Here is a 20,942-nt window from a genome sequence, read left to right on the forward strand (position 1 = left end):
AGAGTCCAACACAGCTGAAGCGACTTAGCACAGCACAAGCAGAGAAAGGCACCCCTGATTTGGGGAGCACTGAATACATCACTCATTTCAAAATAGGGAAGCCAGGCGTCGGGAGGCAGAATATGGACCGGAAGCAGAATATGGACCAGAATCGAGGGATGCTGCCTGACATGTGGCCATCTGGCAGCTCCCTGCCCCCACTCCCAATCCAAGTGGGGGTGCTTTGACCAGCAGGATGGAGCCGAAGTGAGGCCCTGGGCCTGACTCCTGCCTCTGCCCACTGTAAGGGTCACCAGGGAGGAAGGCTGACTACCCTGCATCCACCACGCTGGGTGGAAGTCCAAGCAGCACACCGAGGTCTGGATCTGGAAGGTCTGGGTCAGTGCCCAGTGAGACTCCCTCCTCCCAGCTCGGAGCCCGACAGTGAGGGGAGAAGCCACATCCAACACTCCAGCCCCAGCAGATATGGTGTGTCCAGACAGACAGCAGTCCCGCTGAGAGCGGCCCAGGGGCCAGACACACAGGAAGTAACAGACTGTGAGTTCAAGTGGCAACTTGGGGCTGTCTGCACCCGACAAGGCATCACTGAAGCCCACCCTCCCCATCCAGTCCTGGGTCCTGAGGGAGTTTGCCGAAGTGGCTCAGGAAGGTCTGCAGGGTCCCTGCCACCCGCCACCCTGCCCCCATCACCCTGCAGGGGCCCCCTCCGTGCCCCTCATCCAACTTTTTGCGGCCCAAGGCCAAGCTCCTACTACCCGCAGCACAACAGGAAAATATGAAGGGTTGGGGCAAGGAGTAGCGACTGTATCTGGAAAGCTAGAGAAGACAGTGGACTGTGCCCCAAGAACCATCTTACCTGAGTTAGGATTCAAGCTTCTTTTCTACTAAAGGGGAGGGAGTAACAGCAAGCATTTCCTGGTTCCCGGCAGCCTCCGACTTCTTCCTCTTGCAGCTGTTCATAGCTGGGCCTGGTCAGGCAGTTTTCTGTGAGCTAAATGGAGGTATTTTGGCTTAATTCTCATTACCTGGGATGCTGCGCTCCCAGAGATGGACCATTGTGTGTAATTTAAGTTTAGAGGCAACATCCTGCAGTGATTAGCTTGTAATAGAATATGAAGTTTCTCCCCTATTCCACCAACCTGTGCACTCATCCTTCCCTTGGTTTTCATGTGAATGAGTTCCCCAAAAGGCACCTTAGATATCACCTCCTCCAAGAAGCCTTCCTGGTCACCCTTCTCAAGTACAGCTTCCTTGTTTTCCTACCTAAATTTGTTGCTGTTGTTGAACGGCATTTACCATGACCTCACATAGTGCATTTTTAACACAACTGTTGTCTTGTTAGCCCATTAGGATTGAGGTTCCACTGGAGCCAGATGCTGCCTGGACTCCCCGCAGCAGAAACAAAGCTCCGTGAGCGCAGGGAAGAGGCTGCAGTATGATGTGATGGACACAAGATGTCGCTGCTCTCAAGGGCACGTTGGTCCCTCCACCCGGGCGTTAACATTGGACCTCATGGACTTCCCAGTAGCATCTCCTTGAAGGCCCACCAGCCACCCCCCCACCACCTCCCATGCGCACACACACACACACACACACACACGCACACAGTCCTTGCAAGGTACGCTTTATCATCATCATCCCCATTTCGCTTTCACCCAGAGAGAAACAGGATCAGAGAGGCAAAGTCATTACCTAAGATGGCACAGGGACTTGAACCCCCAGCATTCAGAGCTAAGCTACTTCCGGTGGTGCCTCCAGCTGGGGCCGCATTTGCAAACTTCATGGGTGGTGCGAAATGCCCTTGACCAAAGATCAAAGATGTATGGGCCTTCCTGAGGCTAAGTTAATCTCCCTGGAGACCAGCCACACTCTTCCCCTGCTCAGTAACCTGCCCTAGCTCCCACCTTCTACAAGAATGTTTCCCAAAGCAATGACAGGGGGCTTAGTGTCTTCAAGGTGCCACTGAGTGGGATACAGTCCCTCCTTCTTCAAGAGATGCGAATACCAGACCACCTTATCTGCTCCTGTGAAACCTGTATGTAGGACAAGAAGCAACAGTTAGAACCAGACATGGAACAATGGACTGGTTCAAAATTGGGAAAGGAGTACATCGAGGCTGTATATTGTCACCTTGCTTATTTAACTTATATGCAGAGTACATCACGGGACATGCCGGGATGGAGGAAGCAAAAGCTAGAATCAAGATTCCCAGGAGAAATATCAATAACCTCAGATATGCAGATGAAACCAGCCTTATGGCAGAAAGCAAAGAGGAACTAAAGAGCCTCTTGATAAAGGTCAAAGAGGAGAGTGAAAAAGCTGGCTTAAAACTCAACATTCAAAAAACTAAGATAATGGCATCAGGTCCCATCACTTCATGGCAAATAGATGGGGAAACAATGGAAATAGTGACAGACTTTATTTTCTTGGGCTCCAAAATCACTGCAGATGGTGACTGCTGTCACCTCAGCATGATGACCAAAATCAGAAGAAAGTAGCACTGATACGTTCTTGTTCAGATTTCACAGGTTGTCCAGTAATGTCCTTTACAGCTATTTCATTTTTTGTGTCCTGGCCCGGGAGCCAGGCCTGGTGTGACAAGATGTTTCTGTCTCCTTGGTCTCCCCAAATCGAACAGCGCTTCACTCCATCTTTCATGATCTGAACCATTTTGAGGAGTTCTGGTCGTTTATTTTACTGCCCTGGGTCTTAATTGTAGCAAGATTGTTGCAGCATGCAGCATCTTTAGTGGTAGCCTATGGTATCTAGTTCTCTGACCAGGGATTGAACCTGGGCCCCCTGCATTTGGGCGTGGAGTCTTAGCCACTGGACCACCAGGGAAGGCTCCCTGGGCAGTTATTTTAGAGGAGATCCTTCCACCTGGGCTTCTTTCTTGTCATCTCGCGATCAGTGAGAGGTGTTGTGTGTACTGTGCCCTCCCGGGAGGATGGTGTCCAGAACACCGGGTCCCCTCACTGGAAGGGTGACTTCATCCTCTGAGTTAGGTGGTCATCCCGGGCTTCTCCACAGTCAAGTAAGTGCTTCCCCTTGAAATTAATGCCATCCTTACAGAGCCACCTCATCAAGTTTCCTCCACTAGTTTTGACACCTTGGGAGTTGGTGATGGACAGGGAGGCCTGGCGTGCTGCGATTCATGGGGTCACAAAGAGTCGGACACGACTGAGTGACTGATCTGATCTGATCTGATTTCTTCTTTTTAAAAATATCTTCTATTTTTTTATGGCAAGTGGTACTGGTTTTCCATTTATGTAGACAATACACTCCTTTTTGCACATATTTATTGAGGTGAAAGATTTGAGGACATATAACAGGCCATAGGTATACAAGTGGACATGGCCAAAATCATGACAGGAAGTCAGAATTCAAACGCAATGCATCAGGCCATGAGATACAGGTGAACATGGCCAAAACAGGGATTCAGAATTCAAAGACTGTGTGCTCCCCTCCCAAGGCTCCTCCTGCTCAGTGGCCACATCACTCCCAGACTGCAGGCATCCCTGGGGCAGTTCCGTACTGCAAGAAAGGGTGATGGGTCACCATGGAACCCGGCACCTGGTGACATTGCACGCGTCTCCTGCAGTTGCTGTAAGAAATCACCCCAAATGTAGTGGCTTCAAAACAGACATGTTCATTGTTTTTACAGGTCTGGGGTCAGAAGTCCAACTGGGTCTCACGGAGCTAAAGATAAGGTATGGCGGCACAGCTTCCCCCACACAGATCTGAGAAGGAAAATGAGGTGAGGAGACAACTCAGAGATTAGCTCCATCCAGGAGATATGACCACCAAGAGTGGTGTTGGAAGGGTGGGAGCAGAGGCCACCTGGTGGGAGCTAGGACCTTGGCCGGCCGCTCCCGGGAGCTGGAACCACAGGGGTGATGCTGTCTAAAGCAAGGAGAAAGGGAAACGGAGACCTTGAGGGAAAATCTGAGCTACAGTAAAAAATCCTCAGCGTTTTTGCCTGTGGCACGATTGCATTTTGCTGAAATAATTAAACTTGTCCTGCCCCACGGCATCTTTTACAGACCTTTATGCCCACGGAACATGGCCTGCACAAAGGCCCAGTGCTCACCCTCCCCTGCACCCACACCCTCTGTCATGGGACCTTGGGGCTCTCTCCCTAAAGCAGAATACAGTTCTCCCCTCTGGACTAGCTCTGGCAGGGTCAGGTGGAAGGGGTGGTGTGTTTCCTTCGCCATCGCCATAGAAACGTGTCTGGAGAATGAGACATGGACCACGGGCAGGCAGGCAGCCGGCCAGGCCCAGGCACGTGGGCCAGCCCAGGTCAGGCCAGGCCAGTCAATGGTCACTGAGTTGCAGGTGCCTGTTCTGAAGGCAGCAGCACCCCAGGGAGGCAGATGGCTTGCCTCGCACAGTTTAGTGACAGAAGCTGAGGGACCCACTGCCCTTCCTGCTTCTGGGGGGCTGGACTGTGCAGTGTCCATCTCCTCGGGAAAGGGGTGTCCCAGAGGAGGCAGAACTGAGGTTTCAGGGTCCCAAGCCCTCCACATCAGGATTTCAAAGTGCAGTCCAGTTCCTACAGAGATGCAGGAAAGGAAACATATGACCAGCAAAGCTCCTGAACTCCACCCCCTACCACCGAGACTAAATTAGTTTCTCATGAGTTAGAGGGTCAACAAGTCTGGTGAGAGTCCACCCTGGGGGCCCTGGGAAAGGCAGTCCAGTCCTCCTACCTGCACTGGTGTGGGGGAGATGATGGGGGCGCGGACCCGGTAAGGCTAGGGGTGTGTTGTTGTTGTTCGGTTGCTCAGTCATGTCCGACTCTTTGTGACCCCATGGGCTGCAGCACAGCTGGCTTCCCTGTCCTTCACTGTCTCCCAGAGTTTGCTCAATCTCGTGTCCATTGGGTGGTGATGCCATACAACCATCTCATCTTCTGTCATCCCCTTCTCCTCCTGCCTTCAATCTTTCCCAGCATCAGGATCTTTTCCAATGAGTCAGCTCTTCGCATCAGGTGGCCAAAGTATTGGAGCTTCAGTTTCAGCATCAATCCTTCCAATGAATATTCAGGGTTTATTTCCTTTAGGATTGACTGGTTTGATATCCTTGCGGTCCAAGGGACTCTCAAGAGTTTCCTCCAGCACCACAGTTCAAAAGCATCAGTTCTTCAGCATTTAGCCTTCTTTATGGTCCAAATCTCACAACCATACATGACTACTGGAAAAACCATAGTTTTGACTATATGGACCTTTGTCAACAACGTAATGTCTCTACTTTTTAATAGACAACTCAGTGACCATTGACTGGCCTGGCCTGACCTGGGCTGGCCCACGTGCCTGGGCCTGGCCGGCTGCCTGCCTGCCCGTGGTCCACGTCTCATCCTCCAGACACGTTTCCATGGTGATGGCGAAGGAAACACACCGCCCCTTCCACCTGACCCTATCAGAGCTAGTTTAGAAGGGTCTAGGTTTTGTCATAGCTTTTCTTCCAAGGAGCAAGTGTCTTTTAATTTCATGGCTGCAGTCATTGTCTGCGAGGTGGGGCGCAGATGGTGACCAGCATCTGAGAAAAGCCTGAGGAGGTGGCGTGGGGCCTTGCATCTGCTGTGTGTTTCATTTGTACGTAGCAGGGTCTCCTGGGCACTGTGGACATTGGGTCACCCTCTGTGGGGCTGTCCTGACTCTGTGGGTCTTGAACACAGCCCTGGCCCCACCTCCTCCATGCCAGAAGCTCCCAGTTGTGACAACCACAAATGTCCCCAGACATGACCCTGCATCGTCTGGGGCAAGACCGTCCCCAAGAGGAAATGACTCATGACAGTGAGGCCCAGTGAGTGGTGTCCTCGTGGCAGGATCCTGCCATCTGCTCATGCCTCAAATAGCAAACATCCTCCACTCGTGCTTAAGAAACTTAGTCCTTCCTGAAACGGACGCTGCTCTTGGCTTGACTTCTCATCCCTGAGGAGGAGCATCTGACTTCTTCCCACGGTGAAAAACTCTGGTGGGAGGTGTGGTTGAGAGATCACAGCAGGCCCCCTGCACACCCGCTGGTGATGGGTGACACGCATGCTTCCTGCCTGACTGGAAAGGGCACTGGTGTGAGCAGAGAGAAAGTCGGGCCTCAGCAGACAGCATGTGGAGTCTGGTTCCTGGGAGCAGCCAAGACCCAGAAGGTGCTGGCTTATTCAAATAGCAGCCTGCTTCTTCCCACAGACGTCTGGGAACAAGCAGCCCATCCCCAGCTTGAGCTGTGGCTGTGCCCTGCCCCCTTGGTACTTTTCTACTTTTTAGAAGGATTGAAGATCATCTGTCCTAAGTGTGGAGCACAAAGAACTTTCACAGCAGACCACACCCAGCTCACAGGACCCCCTCAAGCCCTCTCCATCTCCTCCCTCTTTCCTACTCCCCTCCTTGCCCTCCACACACATCTCAGTATTGGAACTTAGTCACGTGGCCACACCTGGCATACCAAGGTGGGCTGAAGCAATGAGGTTTGGAAGCTCTCTCCTCCAAAAAGAGGCTCCTGGACTCCTCCCAGCAGGACTCCCTCTTCAGAGCCTCCTGGCTCTGCTTCTGCCTTGACTCTGCCTCCTTTCACATTTATTCATCCTAAGATGGTCATCAGGGCTACAGATGCTCCAGACATCTCATCATAAAGCTGCAGTGGCCACAGGCAGAAGGGACCATTTTCCTGCCCGCCCCCCCCACCTTAGGAGCAAGGAAATGTTATGTGGCCAGCAGACTTACAGCCTCCAAAATGTCTACGTGGGAATCCCCAGAGCCTGTGAATATGTCATGTTGCTCCACCGAGGGGTGGAGGTGGGGGAGGGGTGGATGGAAGCAGACTTCTAATCAGCGCCTTTAAGGTGGGGAGATTATCCTGAATCATCTGTGTGGTTCAGCGTGATCACAGGACTCTTGTAAGTGGACACAGGAAGCAGAGGAGAGAGACCCAGAAACTGCAGCTGGAAGGATCAGTCCATGTCTCGGGGTGGTGAGGGGTCAAGAACCAAGGAGCCCGCCCCTCACTGCCCTCACATCTCGCTGGCCAGAGCGGGGCGCACATCCACTCACAAAACAGTCTCCCGCAAAGGGGTAGGATGCCTACAGGGATTCATGCCAGCACCCAGGCAGGGTGGGGAGTGGGTGCCAGACAGTCGCCAGGCTCCTCCACAGGAAGAAAGGCCAGCAGGCATGTCTGCTCCGAAAGCACAAGGGTTGGCGCCAGGGGGGCAACATGGTGTGCAAGGGGCATAGTGGGGGCTACCAGGCCAGGGACAGCTTGGAGATGCCCAGGGTAGATGCCCACCCATAGCCTTGCCCAGCCATGCCTAACCTCTAAAACCCATCCCCCAGGAACTTAGGCTCCACTTGTGCTATCTCCCCAGAAAGACATGCTCAGGTCCTAGCACCACCCTATGATCTGAGAAGACCAAGAGGAGCCTCGCTCTATAAAAGCTCAGTATTGGAACTTAGTCACGTGGTCACACCTGGCACACCAAGGTGGGCTGAAGCAATGAGGTTTGGAAGCTCTCTCCCCCTCCAAAGCTCTATAAACTCTCTCCCAAGACCAGCACCATCTCCAGGATTGGGGAGGGGTGCTTTCCCTTCCTCCCACCAAGGCTGGCTCCTCAGAGCTGGTGCCTGGTGACCTGGCTGCCAGTATCCACTGCCATGGCAACCTGCTCGGGTACCAAGCCCCCCCTCCCTGTGGGGCATCACTGGAGCAGCTGGTGACATTTTGAATATGGACATGGGCTGGATATGAGTACCGTATCAATGTGAGATTTCCCCATCTTGAGAACTGCACCAGATTATAAAGGAGAATCCTGGTTTTTAGAAAATACAGAGTGATGTGGTTATGGATGAAGGCGCACCACACTTCTAACACAGTCGTAAACAGTTCCGAAAATGTATATAAATATCTGTATATGCGTATAGAGCACAGATATAGACACAGGTACAGGTAGTAATGGACACAGAATGTGGCAAAGATAACTGGGCAAAATGCAACCAATTGGTGAAGACTCTGGTAGGCTGCAGTCCATGGGGTTGCTAAGAGTCAGACACGACTGAGCGACTGGGCAGACTCTATAGGAGTTTCTGGCATTAATCTTGAAATTTTCTCTAAGCTTGAAATTATACCAGAATTAAATGTTATGAAAACAGTATCCAGAGTGCAGCATTCTAGACTCCCAGAGACTTGACTCTGCTGGTCAAGGTGGGCTCAGAATCCGACTTAACCAGCAACCAAGGACCAGGAGAGTTCGTGGGTGAATTGTGTCCCCAAACAGACAGGTTCGAGTCCTAGCTCCCAGCTCCTGTGAATGGGACCTTATTTGAAAATAGGGAGTTTGACCATAACAGAACAAAAAGACAACCTATGAACTGGGAAAAATATTTGCAAATGATATGACCAACAAGAGCTTAATTTCTAAAACACAAACAGTCCATACAATTCAATAACAAAAAAACAAATAGCCTAATCAAAAATTGGGCAGAAGACCTAAATGAATACTTCTCCAAAAAGGACAGACAGATGGCCAATAGGACATGAAAAGATGCTCAACATCACTAATTACTGCTGCTGCTGCTGCTGCTAAGTCGCTTCAGTCGTGACCGACTCTGTGCAACCCCATAGACGGCAGCCCACCAGGCTCCCCCGTCCCTGGGGTTCTCCAGGCAAGAACACTGGAGTGGGTTGCCATTTCCTTCTCCAATGCATGAAAGTGAAAAGTGAAAGTGAAGTCGCTCAGTCGTGTCTGACTCTTAGCAACCCCATGGACTGCAGCCTACCAGGCTCCTCCATCCATGGGATTTTCCAGGCAAGAGTACTGGAGTGGGCTGCCATTGCTTTCTCCCACTAATTACTGGAGAGATGCAAATCAAAACTACAATGAGGTACCACCTCACGCCCATCAGAATGGCCATCATTAAAAACTCTAAAATAATAAATCCTGGAGAAGATGTGGAGAAAACTCTCCTACACTGTAAGTGGGAACCCAAACTGGTGCAGCTACTATGGAAAACAGTATGGATGTTCCTTAAAAACTAAAAATAGGGACTTCCCTGTGGTCTAGTAGTTAAGAAGCCACCTTGCAATGAAGGGGTCACAAGTTTGAGCTCTGGTCTGGGAACTAAGATCCCACATGTGTGGGGCAACCGAGCTCAGGCACTGCAAATACCGAGCAGGCGTGCTCCAGAGCCTGCACACAACAGGAGAGTCCGCGTGCCAAAACGAAAGGTCCTGTGTGCTGCAGCTAAGACCCAGTACCCCCTAATTAACTTTTAAAAAACTAAAAATAGAATTGCCATATGATCCAGCAATCCCATTCCTGGGCATATATTCCAACGAAATCATAATTCAAAAAGACACATGCACCCCAATGTTCATAGTAGCACTGTTTACAATAGCCAAGACATGGAAACAACCTGAATGTCCATTAACAGATGAAAGGATAAAGAAGATGTGGTGCATACACACAATGGAACAATACTCAGGCATAAAAAGAATGAAATAAAGTCAGCGCAGCAACATAGATGTAACTAGATATTATCATACTAAGTGAAGTAAGTCAGACGCAAACGAATACCATATGATATCACTTATACGTGGGATCTAAAATATGACACAAATGAACATATCTATGAAACAGAATCAGGGACATGGAGAATAGAATGATGGATGCCGTGGAGGAGGGGGTGGGAGAGGGTTGGATTGGGAATTTGCAATCAGCAGAGACAAACAATTGTACAGACAACAGGTAAACAACAAAGTCCTACTGTAGAGCCCAGGGAATTACATTCAATATCCTGTGATAAATCATCCTGGAAAAGAATATGAAAATATATGCTTGGTTGCTCAGTCATGTTCGACTGTTTGTGATCCCATGGACTGTAGCCCACCGGGCTCCTCTTCCATGGGAATTCTCCAGGCAAGAATACTGGAGTTGGTTGCCACGCCCTTCTCCAGGGGATCTTCCCAACCCGGGGATGCCACCCAGGTCTCCCGCATTGCAGGCGAATTCTTTACCATCTGAGCCACCGGGGAAGCCCATATATATGTAAAACTGTCACTTTGCCGTATAGCCGTAATGAACACAGCATTGCTATTCAACTATACTTCATTAAAAAATAAATTTTAGAAAGAGGTTTGGTACGCATATACAATGGAATATTACCCCGCCCCAGGCAGTCCGCCCCTCCACAAGCAGCCGCCCCCGCTCCAGGCTCCTGGAGCACGTGTCTGGGAAGGTTTCCCCTGCAGGCCGCGAGCGTGGACACGTGAAGGACCACGAGGGCCGGACTGCCCCCGCACATGGGCTGCGCGTGCTGATGTAATTTTAGGTTTCCTCGCCCAAGGCCCGCCACTATTATTGTGCAATTATAGCACAGGAGGCAGCGGATCAGGCGGTAGAAAATAGCCCGTCCCCGTCAGCCAGAGCGGGGAGAGGTGGCGGGAGCCGCCTGCAGCCGCCTCGCGGGAAGGAGGAGGCCTGCCCCGCCCCTGCTGGCGACTTCCCCATAAAGTCCGAGAACGGGGCCTCTCGGTGGTTCCGAAGGCTGGGGACCAGCAGCCTGGCCCTCCTGGGGGAGAAAATAAAGAGGGGAAAGTGGGCGGGGGTGCATCTTTCATGAATGTGCACCAGCGACGGGGGACCAGCAGCCTGGCCCTCCTGGGGGAGAAAATAAAGAGGGGAAAGGGGGCGGGGGTGCATCTTTCATGAATGTGCACCAGCGACGCCCTTTCTGCGGTGAGAGCCGTGAAGAGACCAGTGGAGAGTTTAGGGGGTGCTACTGGGACAGCCCTGCGCCCGGCGGGTGGGAGAGGCCGCGGGGAGGCCCGCCCGTGCGGGCCGGAGTGGAATCAGCGGGGGACGGGGGCAGGAGGTGAGAGCGAGGACAGGACGGGAAGGAGCAGGGCTTGTAAAGCCCGGGGGCGCGGAGGGCTCGACTCCCACCAGAGAGACACGGAGGCCCGTGGGCCAGGGAAGGGGGCAAAGGAAGGACGCGACCCGCTCGTTGCTCACTGGCGCCCTCTGGCGGCTTCGGGGAGAACAGGCCGTGGGCGGCACTGGGACACAGGCGAGGGGACTGCGGGGGTCCCGGATGGGTGGGGGTGGGGGGAGAGGGATGATGGAAACGGAGGATGGGAAGGTACGGTGCAGGAATGGTGGGGAATGGGGTGGGAGGTGGGGATAATGGAAGATGATGGGTGTTGGGGTGACGAGGGGGAAGGATGATGGAAAGGGCTGATGGGGTGGATGTGGGGGCAGCGGTTGGGAGTACGTCCGTCGTCCGTCGGGGAGGTATGGGGGGTACGACGGTGGCATGGTGGTTGGATGGTGGGGGGCCTGGCAGGGAGGGTGGAGGTGGATAGTGGGACTTGGGTAGGGGCCAAAGAGAGAGCAAGAAATGGGCAGGTTCTGGGAAATGATTTTTTTCATGTCCTTTTGTAATATAGCTTATATACATAATGCACAAATTGTTAAGTACATCAAGCTCTGTCAGCTTCTTGTTATTTGATTTTATTAAAATTCATCTATTTTTGGCTGTGTTGGGTCTTCATCGTTGGGCAGGCTTTCTCTAGTTGCCTCTAGTGGGGGGTACTCTGAGTTGTGGTGCACAGGTTTCTCACAGCAGTGGCTCCTCTTGCAAAGCACGGGCTCCAGGCGGCCAAGGACTTCAGTAGTTAAGGCACAGCACGTGGGTTCAGTAGCTGTGGCTCCCCGGCTCTAGAGGCTCAGTAGTCCTGGCACACTGGACCTAGTTGCTCCACAGCACATGGGATCTTCCTGGACCAGGGACTGAATTCATATCTCTTGCTTTGGAAGGTGGATTCTTCACCACTGAGCTGCCAAGAAAGCCCTCAATGAACTTCTTAAAAAATTAAAGTACAAGTTACACAAAATACAATCATTTGGGGAATTTCCTGGTAGTCCAGTGGTTAAGACTCCTGCTCCCAATGCAAGGAGCCGGGGTTCAATCCCTGTTTGAGGAACTAGATCCCACACGCTGCAACTAAGGCCCAGCAAAGTCAAATAAATGAATATTTAAAAACACAATCATTTTAACATGAATAATTCAGTGTCATTTAGTACAGACACAATTTGCAACCACTACCTCTAATTCCAGAACATTCCATCACTTCAAAAGAAAGCCTCATCCCCATCAGCAGTTATCCCATCCCCTGCCCAGCCCCTGACAACCAGAAACCATCCCCTGTATCTGTGGATCTGCCTGTTCTGAACGTTTCCCATCAGTGGAATCACACCCTGTGTGTCCTTTTGTGTCTGCCTCTCTCACTGAGCATCAGGTTCTCAGGGTCTGTCCACATGGTAGTGAGTGTCAGAGCTTCTCTCTCTTTTATGACTGAAGAATATTCTAGTGTGTGGAGGGACATGCTGTGTGTATCCACCATCTGTTGATGGACACACTGGCTGCTTCCACCTTTTGGCTGCTGTGAACAATGCTGTTATGAACACTAATGTCCAAGTTTGGGTTTGAGGAACAGTTTTCAAGTCTTCTGAATATATCTAGACATGGAATTGAGGGTCATATGGTAATTTCATGTGGACATTTTTGAGGAAATGGCAGTCTGTTTTCTGGAGCAGCTGCATAATCTCACATTCTCCAGGCAGCATGGAAGTTTCCAATTTCTCCACATTCTCACCACCCTGTTTTTAGCTTCCATTTTCCTGATCACAGCCATCGTATGTGTGAAGCAGTATCACCTGTGCTTTTGATTTTCACTTTCCTGATGACTAATCATGTCGAGCATCGTTTCATGGAGTATTAGCCATTTGTGTATCCTCTTTGGTTGTTGTTCAGTCATGAAGTCATGTCCAACTCTTTTCTACCCCATGGACTGCAGCATGCCAGGCTTCCCTGTCCTTCACTATCTCCCAGAGTTTGCTCAAACTCATGGCCATTGAGTCGGTGATGCCATCCAACCATCTCATCCTCTGTTTTCCCCTTCTCCTCCTGTCTTCGATCTTTCCCAGCATCAGGGTCTTTTCCAGTGCATCAGCTCTTCACATCAGGTGGCCAAAGTATTGGAACTTCAGTTTCAGCTTCAGCATCAGTCCTTGCAATGAATATTCGGGACTGATTTCCTTTAGGATTGACTGGTTTGATCTCCCAGCTGTCCAAAGGACTCTGAATTCAGAGTCTTCTATAGCACCACAATTCGAAAGCATCAGTTCTTTGGTGCTCAGCCTTCTTTAGGAAAGCTCTAACAAACCTAGAGAGCATATTAAAAAGCAGAGATATCACTCTGACGAAAAAGTTCTATACAGTCAAAGCTATGGTTTTTCCAGTCATCATGGACCAATGTGAGTTGGACCATTCTCCTCTCTGGAGAAGTGTCTTTGTGGGTGCCCCACAAAGAAGCCTCAGTGGGCTTGCCCATTTTTAGCTGGGCAAGCTGTCCTCCTGTTGTTGTAAAATTTTAAATGTCTTCTGGATAGTTGACCCTTAAAAGCCCAGTGAACATTTATAAACTCACTGAGCAACTGTCACCCAGTGGGAATGTCAGTGGGAGTGACAGCTCCCCAGAGGCCATCATCACCCCTGCTGGTCACTACCCCCCAGGTGGCCATCACCTTGACTTCTGTCTCTGCAGACCGTTATGGCCTGTTCTTGACCTTCTTTCTTACCCACAGAATAGCACAGTGTCCTTCACATGACGCCATTCCCACCGAGACACCCCTGGCTACCGCATGCAGCAGTCCCCTCTCTGCAGTGAGGTTTCTGGGTGTTAGAAGGCAGAGCTGGGTTGGCTGGTGGCGGGACTGAGTGGAGCTGAGAGAGATGTTCCAGCAGATCGCCCACCCCACAACCCTCATGTCCAAGCCCAGCCAAGCCCAGACAGTACATGTCACATGTGTCCCATCTACCTCTGCCCAGCCCAGTCCAATGCACCCCCCTCCTCTGGACCCAGCAACAGCCCCAGCCCAGTCTCCGTGACCCCCACAGTGTCCCTTCCTCCCAGACGCTGGAGAGACTAAAACATGAACCAGAGCCCCTGTTCCCCGAGGCTCCCCACCCCATCCCAAGATAAAGTCCACCCTCCTTGCAGGGTCCACTTCTCCAACAACCAGCCTCCTGGATGTTCCTGACCTCGGACCCACACAGCTCTTCTCCTCCCTATCCCTTCCCTGGGCCTCCTCCTCCAGGAAGCCCCCCCAGGGCAGAGTTGCCATGACTTGGACCCTTCGGCTTGTGGATTCCACAGGTCAGGAACTAGGCGGCTACAGTGGAGCAGAGGTCAGGGGCTGGAGGCTGGCAAGCCAGGTGATGACTTGAACATTCCACTGTGCCATCAGCCCAGCCTCTAGAGTTGAGCCCAAGTTCAGCACCCCCTCTTACACAAAGGGAAATGGAGGCTCTGGAGGGGAGGGGCTTGCCCAAGGGTCTCCTTAAGGAGTGTGGGAGCCAGCGAGCCACCATGATCCCAGGGTGCCTCCCTGACTTCAAGGAGCAAGGAGGGAATTTCTGCTACTTGGCATGGGAGTGGAGGACATGGAGGAGGCAGAGTGGGATATGGGGGGCTGGGCACCTCCGGATGGCCTTACTCAGGTCTTGGGGATTAGGGAGGTGAGGAGGGGTGACTGAGAATGACTCAGGTGGCAGTGGGGAGAGGGGGGGCAGTTCTGCATCACCATAGCAACCCAGGTAGTGAGCTCCTAGGAAGGGCATGGGGTGGGAGTGGGGAAGTAGCCAAGTTGGAAAGGTCAGAGGGCACAGTCTCCACTTCTGACACCAACAGCAAGTTTGGGGTCCCCCAACCACCCTTGGGTTTGCTGATTCTATGGAGAGGATTCACAGAACCCACTGAAGGCACCTGAGGGGGCCACAGGTTACAGAAGGAGGAGCACATGTAGGGAGAGTGGGGGGAAAGTCACAGCAGCCTCTCCATCCTCGTGGTCCACACTTGCCACCCTCTCCACACCCTCCCCCTCAACACACACACGGCTGGCATCACGGGTCCCACACGGGGCGGGGAGTGGGGGGGTCCAGCGCAGGTGTGTGCAGGCATCCTCGGCAGCCCACCTCAGGCTCCAGGTCCACTGACTCCATCCCCCAGGCCACCCTAAACCAGGAGGCTGGTCTTCCTGGAGTGGCCTGTCCTGTCAGGCTGGACTGGGGCAAAGCTATATAAGGCAGACCTCACCCTCCCAGGAGCCTCGCAGGGCCAGGTCGGGGCACCTTGTCTGTCTGGATCTGCACCTCCAGCCCCCACCACCACGGGGCGGGAGACAGGGTGCTGGAGGGGGAACTCGAGTCACAGAGAGGAGGATGACTTGTCAGGATTCAAACCCAGGCGTGCGGCCCAGGAGGAGCCTGGAGTGCTCCCATGGGAAGGAGGAGCCTTCTGGCATGTGGGAAGGCAGACCAGGCGGGATGGAGGGCTTGGGATCTGCTGCCATCGCTGCTTCGTACTGCATCCTGTCCATTCCCCCCTCGCCTCCCCCACCCCCGCCCCAGGGAACTGGGCAGCTTTGGGAAGCCCCCACCTCCTTCCCGGGCCTCTGTTCCCCTCTGTTGGGGGGTCGGGGGGCGGCAGCGTTCTGCAGAGGATTCGGAGGGTCCCCCCTCTCACCCAGCACGGGCTTCTTAAAAGGCCCCTCCACGGTGGTTTGTGCTTACCTTAGGGGTCCTGCGTCAAATGTCCCCATTGCACGGGGATGCAGGGTGTTAACTGAGGCCCCAGAGTGAGGCCAGCGGGTGCGCAGGGCAGCCAGGACCGGGGACGGGGGGCGCGATGCGCGTCCCTTCCTCGTCCCACGCTGCGGGTTTTTAATTGAAGTCGTTCCCCGCCCCCCCTCCCCCAATGTCAGAGGAGCCGGCTGCGGGCAGGCCCTCCCTCCGACCTGCGGAGGAGCCGGGAAGAAAACAAAGGCTTAATTGAATCCCTCACTGGGGGAGTCGGGGGCGGGAGAAGAGGAGGTGCGGCTCCAGAGAGAGGCCCACGGCACCGAGAGGCCAGCCGAGCCCGCACCTCGGAGGGTCTGGCGGGCCTGGAATTACCACTCAGATGTGGTTAGACTCACACGGTCGCTGTGCTGCGCCTGCGGTCGCGGACGCGCCTGTGCGCTCGGCTCTTTTCACATGCGACCCTGGGTCTCAGCACAGTTGCGCGTGGGGAGCCTGAGAACCAGACAAGCCGCGTGACTTGTAGACAAACACAGGGCGAGTGGAAAACCGGGGGCTTGAATTTCGCCGTGGACGCTCCCCGCGAGGGTCGGGGTTCAGAATCCCAGCCCCTCCTCCAGATGTGGGGTGCGGGTGAGGGGGGCGCGCTAGGCCCAAGGAGGCGCACACGACGTGCGCGGCTGGGAAGGTGCGGGGGTGGCCGGGCGGGGCGCCCCGGGGAGGTCTCCAGTGCCAAAGTGTGTGGAACCATGAAAGGTTATTCAGAGCAGGAACAGCAGGTGAAGGCAGGGGGCAGACGAGATGGGCAGTGCCGCAGGGCTGTGGTGGGGTGGGATGGCGACCGTCAGGTGCTGGATTCCGGAACCCCTTCCCCACCCCCACCCCCCGAATGCCTCTGCTCCCCCAGTGCTCTTTCCCTGGTTCAGATTCTGCTCCTTCTGCAAAGCCTTCCTTGGCAAATGCCCTGATGGAAGCTCACCCCTCCTTCCAGGGCCGCCTTCTCTAGCTCTTTGGGAGGTACAAATCCCAGGCCTTCCCATGATGCCTTCCTTCTCTGCTTCTCTTTCCTACATCAGATTGGGGCACCCCAGGTCCCGGGAGCCTCCTTCCTGGGGCTGGAGACTGTATCAGCATTCTTTGGCTGAAAATGACAAAGAAAAGTGGCTTAAGCAAAGAAGGGACGTTATTGGCCCCCTGACCTGAAATGGTGTGCAGTTATGGACTTCAGGCATAGCTGGATCCAGGTGCCCACCACGTTGCCAGGCATTTGATTCCTCCTCCTTTGCTCCATTCTGAGAAAGGGGCAAGGTTCTGTGATCTGCACCAGATCAGGTGCCTGGTGCCAGTGGTGGCCCCTGATGCCCACCACCCTCCTGAGAGTAGGAAAGTGTTGGACTTTCCAGGATGGAAGGAGAGAGTGTTGATGCACCTTCATTTGTATCCTGGTCTGAGTTGGTTGTGGACAGGGAAGAGGGTGTGCTGCAGTCCATGGGGTCACAAAGAGTCAGACGTGACTGAGCGACTGAACTGAACTGAACTGAGCACTGGGATGCTCCAGGTGCAAACAACAGACCATTCTGATCAAATCAATGTCACAAAGTTGTATATGACACTAACAAGGAATACTAAAGGGGGGGTCTGATTCAAAGGAGGGGCTGGTTCAAAATTGGGAAAGGAGTAAATCAAGGCTGTATGTTGTCACTCTGCTTAAATTATATGCAGAGTATATCATGGGAAATGCCGGACTGGATGAAGCACAAGCTGGAATCAAGATTGCTGGGAAAAATATCAATAACCTCAGATATGCAGATGACACCACCCTTATGGCAGAAAGTAAAGAGGAACTAAAGACCCTTTTGATGAAGGTAAAAGAGGAGAGTGAAAAAGCTGACTTAAAACTCAGATAATGGCACCTTATCACTGGTCCATCATTTCATGGTGAGTAGATGGGAAAACAATGGAAACAGTGACAGACTATTTTCTTGGGCTCCATGAAATTAAAAGATGCTTGCTCCTTGGAAGAAAAACTATAACAAACCTAGACAGCCTATTAAAAAGCAGAGACATTACTTTGCCTACAAAGTAGGCAATCCTACTTTGATTAGTCCATCTAATCTAAGCTATGGTTTTCCCAGTAGTCATGTATGGAAGTGAGAGTTGGACCGAAAGAAGGCTGAATGCCGAAGAATTGATGCTTTTGAACTGTGGTGTTGAGAAAACTCATGAGATTCCCTTGGACTTCAAAGAGATCAAACCAGTCAATCCTAAAGGATATCAACCCTGAATATTCATTGGAAGGAATAATGCTGAAGCCCCAATACTTTAGCCACCTGACACGAAGAGCAGATTCATTAGAAAAGACCCTGATGCTGAGAAAGATTGAAGGCAGGAGGAGAAGGAGATGACAGAGGATGAGATGGATGGATGGCATCACTGACTCAATGGACATGAATTCGAGCAAGCTCCAGGAGATGGTGAAGGACAGGGAAGCCTGGTGTGCTGCAGTCCATGGGGTCGCAAAGAGTCGAAGATGACTAAGCGACTGAACAACAATGACCTCATTGTGGTGGAGGCTGCCCTGGGGAAGAGACAGTGGTTTGAGACCTCAAGGAAGATGGAATGAATGTGGCAGAGGGCATTTCCAGTGGGGAGCCAGGGTGGAGAGAGGTGGGGAAGAAGGGGGTCCTCTTGAATCTTGTTTTATCTTTAGGGGCAGTCTGAGGCACAGTGGCCCCAGTGCACACTCATGAACACACAATACACATGTGCACAGCCACACATGTTACACAACAACACTTGTACTCACACAGTTACACACATGCACAGGGTGCACACATGGAGACAAACACACACAGTACACACAGATGTGCAAGTACATGCATGCTAACACATACGCACTCACATGTTTATGCCCACGCTGTGACACGTGTGCACACACAGCTACACTCTCATGTGCACGTGGCTACACTAACATTCACACAGTATGCACAGAGGCAACAGCACACAGTTACACATGTGCCCAGAGCGCCCATAGCTATGTGCATGGACGCATACATGACACACACACTCACACACCAGCTGCCCACCCATGAAGTGGCTGGTGGGGAAGAGGCAAGACGGTGCCCGGTTGCCCTGGCAACACATCCTGGAACCCAACCAGGCCTGGTGAGCGCAGCTCATCTGGTGGGCTGTCAGCAGGTGGGGGTGCTCAGGACCCCAGCCTGCACAAAGCCTCCTGGTGATGGTGAGGCCCTGAAGCTCTGGGCCCCACCAGGATAAGGCAAGAGGAAAGGGCTGGGGATCAGGGCAGGAGACAGCGCCCTATACTGGAGATCTATGCCAGGGACCAGTGTAGGGGGAGACACAACTCAGTCCTGGGGGCTGTCGTGTCCCCTCCTCCTGCCCTGTTCTGGTTTCTCCCCCTGTGATGGGGAGAGAGGCATCCTGGCAGGGCTTTTGCAAGGTTTGCATTGTTGGCAGTATACAACAGGCAGTCAACATATCCCTCTCAGCCCAGGGATTGGAGGCTCCAAGGCGCCTGTTTTCCCTGTAACCCACTCTACCTGGTAGGGCCACCCAGTCCCAACTGGGTGCCATGACCAGAGCAGGGGGGCCAGGATGGCTGCTGGTACAGGCTCTGAAGAGGAAGGGGTGACAAGGACACAGAGCAGCACAGGGCCACCCCAGGGCTGGGCTGGGGCCCCATTCTGGAGCAGCCTCACTAACACTATGTATCCTCTGGTCTGTGGCTCAGACGCCCTGTCCTTCCCAACTCTGTCCCCAGCATGATGAAAGGACTCTGTCCTGGTTCCCTGAGCCCTGGCATCCCATCATAAAAACCCAGTGTGGTCCTTGCTTGGGCACAGCTGCCCACCCCTCACCCCCAGAGCAGTCGCTGTGCAGGAAGCACCCAGCCCTGCAAAATGAATCAATGAAGGCACAGCTGGCCTGCTTCCAAGCCCTGGGCCTCAGTTTCCCATCTGTCAAATGGAGCAAATGCAACCCATGCCAGCCACAGCTCCGACACTCCTGAAGGCTGAGCAGTCCTGGGCTGCAGACCTGCTCTGGTCCTCAAGCACTGCTGCGCCTCCCAGGTCAAGGACACCACTTCCCAAGGGGGTGGGGGAAGGTGAGGTCAACACAAGTGGGAAAAGCTGGCGGTTCTTCAAGGGCAAGCAGGGGGAAGGGCTGGGACACTCGGGCCTTCACTGTTAACTCCCTGGTTCTCCAGCAACCTTGCAGGAGTCCAGAGACCAGGCCAGGCCACAGCTTTCCACATGCTGTCAGTAGGTTCCCTGGGACTGGAGATGGCCTTTCAGGGAGATAAATCTGCAGGCCCTGGAGTTGGGGACAGACAGGACCTCAAATGGCCTATGAGCTGAGATGGGAAGGGAAACACAGCAGAGAGAGGCTTCCTGGAGGAGGTGCCACGTCAACTAGAGTCTGAAAGCAGGTGAGTGGGGGTGGGGCGTGGGGGTAGGAGGCATTCCAGGCAGAGAGAACAAGATGTGGGAAGGCACAGACGTGAATGGCTTGGAGCCTCCCTAGCTGCCCTCTGTCCCCAAGTGGACAGAGCACAGAAGGGGCAGCCCTGGCATCTCTCTTGCCTGTGGTTGCAGGGAGGGTACGGGTTCACGTCTAGGCTGAGGGTGTGGCCAGACTGTCTCGGGTGGGCAACCAGACGGCTAGTCTCTGCACCTGTGAGGGGGACGTTCATGGCCTCAGGGGGTGAGAGCGCTGCCTGCATGCAGGTGTCCTTATAACAGGGCATGAGGGTCCCTGGGAACATTGCCTGCTGCAGTCCTGCTTCTGTGCCGCCCCCACGAGCAGGAGAGCCCCATTGGGTATGAAAGGGTGGGGAGGCCTTTACGGATCTTGAAGGTTTCTGCCACCCTCCCTGGAATTCAAGGCAAAATTCCTCTCTTGTTATTAAACACCAAAGCCAGCAGAGTTCCACCCCCACATCCCCAAAACACCTTTATTGCACTAAAAACAGCATTTATAAACAAACACTTGGGGGAGGATGTCTTCAAGATGTACCCACAGTCAACTCCAAACACAGAGATATCAAACAGTGCGGGGGCCTAGAAAATGAGGGTCCCCAGGGATAAAGCAGGGGGTGGGAGCGGTTGGGGTCAGAGAAGGGGGCGGCAAGTCTGAGCATCTAAGTCCATGCGGGGCTTTCTGTCCACCTTCTCTGCCCACAGGCCTGGCCTGGGTGGTCCCCAGGACCAGAAAGCCTGAGGGGCAGGCGGAGGACAGAGGCCAGAGGGTGCGCAGCTAGGGACCCCAGCGCCAGGGGCCTTC

This window comes from Bos mutus, chromosome 7, assembly GCF_027580195.1.
Source record: "Bos mutus isolate GX-2022 chromosome 7, NWIPB_WYAK_1.1, whole genome shotgun sequence".
NCBI lineage: Eukaryota > Metazoa > Chordata > Mammalia > Artiodactyla > Bovidae > Bos > Bos mutus.